General features: G+C 25.0%; 1 long non-coding RNA gene across 1 annotated transcript; it reads right to left on the reverse strand.

Annotated features, from left to right (window-relative positions):
• Positions 1-974: 974 nt before the first annotated feature.
• LOC111281329 (uncharacterized) lies at positions 975-1,957 on the reverse strand. Its single transcript, XR_016335187.1, has 2 exons — positions 1,594-1,957; positions 975-1,228 (listed from the first exon to the last, which is right to left on the reverse strand). It is a non-coding gene; the product is annotated as an uncharacterized LOC111281329 (long non-coding RNA).
• Between the last annotated feature and the right edge of the window lie 1,113 nt (positions 1,958-3,070).

Here is a 3,070-nt window from a genome sequence, read left to right on the forward strand (position 1 = left end):
CTTGTCAAAACTTAAAGATTTTAATTAGTATAAATTCTTACTCACTTCATTTTCAAGTGAGCAGAGTGTATTGCATTTATATAACTTCCATATTTATATATATATATATATATATAAGGGATGCACATCAATATTTGAATGACAAATAAAGATAAGAACAAAATATGCACAAGTAAATTACAGCTCATTTATTTGAGAAAAAGAAAAGCAATATTGATGAATATTCCTTGTATAAATCCTTACCAAGTATCTATATAAATTTTGGAGTACACACCTTTTTCCCAAAAAAAAAAAAATTCAAGTCCCTCTTGCTAAAAAAAATAAATGCTAAAATGCTAAAAACAAAAAGCCCCTATACTATTTTAATTTTCTTAAATCAATCTTTATACTTTTATTATATTAAAAAACCTTTATACTTAGATTTGTATCCAAATATGTCTTTGCTTCAAATGCAAGAGTGATTTATGTTAAGGGTTAATTTAGGTACAAATTAAAAGTTTGAAGGTTTATTTGGATACAAATTAAAGGTTAAGGGCTTATTAGGATTCAAATTAAAAATTAAGAATTTATTTGAATACAATTAAAGTATAAGAATTTACTTAGGTAAAGTTTTAAATTTTTAAAACATTTTTATTATTTAAGTAAAAAGTAAAGAGCAACATCGATTACGCTAGATCACGCCTTGAATTTGAAAAGAAATTTATTTGAAATTTTTTATAATTTGTACGAAAAATAAATGCATGAACATAATTTTTATGATTATTTTTAATTTTATGAATTTGTTCGATCTCTATTTAATAGTGAATTTGAAATACTTATATGAATTTATATGTATTTCATCCTTGCAATTTATATAACAAATAAAATTCAAATTTTTCAAATTCATATTCCGAAAGATAACAAAGTAATTTTTAGATATTTGTACAAAAAATGTAAAAGATTCTAAAGTTTATCTTTTTCCACTTGACAAAAAATTATATATAAAATAGGAAATTAAACTTTTATTAAATTTGGGGGGCCAAGTTACAAATACATGGCCTCAATTTGTAAGGCAAATTTCTAGGAACTTTGGATTGGACCCTTAGTTCCTTCCATTTGATCAATTATTCATTTGACTAATAAAAAACATCACGATCTAAACACTATCTTTTAGATATTGTAGTGACTTAGTTCTTGATGGCGCATGTCTCTGCGCAAGAATCAACGCAGCTTTCAACTTTTTCTTCACCTAATAAGAAAGTAAAGAAAAGAAAAGAAAAACCTTAATCAATTTATGCTCGTTTGTGTGTGTGTGTGTGCATATATGTATATATATGAAGTATGACATGATTATTACATAATTTTTTATATCATTCAAATCATGTCTGATAATTATATTGTTAGAAAAAATCAATAATTTATGACATATCATATGTATAAATTTATTAAAAAAAATATTCACAATTTAATTATTACATATGATATATAATAAATAGTTAATTTCTTTCATAAGATGATTATATGACGTGATTTACATGAAAAAAAATATTGATATAAAATAACCGTTTCATACAATTTTTTTATTGAAAAGGGTATATGAGAAAGTAGATTTACCAGGATCTTGTTTGGAGCTGAGACTTGTGCACATGGTAGTAGAACAACCAAGCTTGCAGAAGTATTGGGTGTCTTGGAGATTACCAAAAGGTGAGGTATGGAGGATACAATTCTTGACGCACTTGAGAGCACAAATCAACGGTGAATTTCCTGGGGTAGCAACACACATAACAAAGCAATCCTTGTAGCAGCTCGGGAAAGAAGCTGTGGATTGCCCTATTAGAACACCTAACACCAAACAAACCATCAACACTGACCCTATTCCTTTTTCCCCCATATTTTTCTTCCCTTTCCTTTTCCAAACTAGAAGGTAGATAGAAATTTAGGTGTTAATAAACAAAAATCTAGGTTGCTCCTTAGGTTCTGTAAGAGAGGTTTATATAGACTTGAAATTATAAGTTTATTTTTTGATATAGTAGTGTGCGGTCCCCACTACAGTATGGATTAAATAGTTTTTATTTTAAAAATAATTTTTTTTTCATTTTAATGGTAAAGGTATTTTAGTAAAATAATATGCGGTTAATTTTTTATTATATTAAAATTTAATATGTAATTTAATAAAGGTGTTATAGCAATTTTAAAACAAAATGTCACATGTCAATTTCTTATGAAGCAATTATAAGAGTATTTATGTAATTATGGGATAAGGGATATTGTAATGATTTTGATCAATTATGGTAGGAGAGGTATTTTCATAAGTATGGTATAAGGGATTTTATAGTAATATTGGCCAAATATGGTAGATTAGGCATTTTGTAATTATGGTAAGATGGCTTTGTAGTAATTATACTAGGAGGGTATTATAGTAACTTTGATATTATGTCAAATAAACAAATGGAATTAAAATAATTATAAGCAAGACCGTTTTAATATATGTTATTGGTTTTAAAACAAAATGCCACATGTAAACTTCCTATTAAGCATTCATAAGAATATTTTCATAATTATGGTAGGAAAGGTAATATAGTAATTTTGATTAATTATGAGAGAAAAGTATTTCCATAATTATGGTAAGAAGATATTATAGTAATTTTGATTAATAATAAAAGAATGAGTATTTTTAGTAATTTAATAATAAATGAATGAGTATTTTCATAATTATGATATGATGGTATTATAGTAAATAATTTATATTTTCCTAATTATGATATAAAGACATAATAGTCAATTTATAAGAAAGAATAATTTGTAATTATATGAGCACAAAATAACCAATTTGGATGTATGTCATTTTCTTATCAAATGATAGGAAGGGTAATTTTATAATTTCCATAAGAATTCTTTTCAACAAATGTATAAATTTGTGATCTGGAGATATATGTTATCACTGTATTTTATAGGATGGAAATAATAAAGCAGAATAGAATATGGAAGGAAAAACTATTTTCTTTCTATCATTTCCTTAATTTGATAAGAAGAAAAAAACAAAAGAACAAAAATTAGTGAATTTGCATATTCTCTTTTTTTTTTTTTTTCA

Source organism: Durio zibethinus, chromosome 28, assembly GCF_047325235.1.
Source record: "Durio zibethinus cultivar Kanyao isolate XHJ-2024 chromosome 28, ASM4732523v1, whole genome shotgun sequence".
Lineage (NCBI taxonomy): Eukaryota > Viridiplantae > Streptophyta > Magnoliopsida > Malvales > Malvaceae > Durio > Durio zibethinus.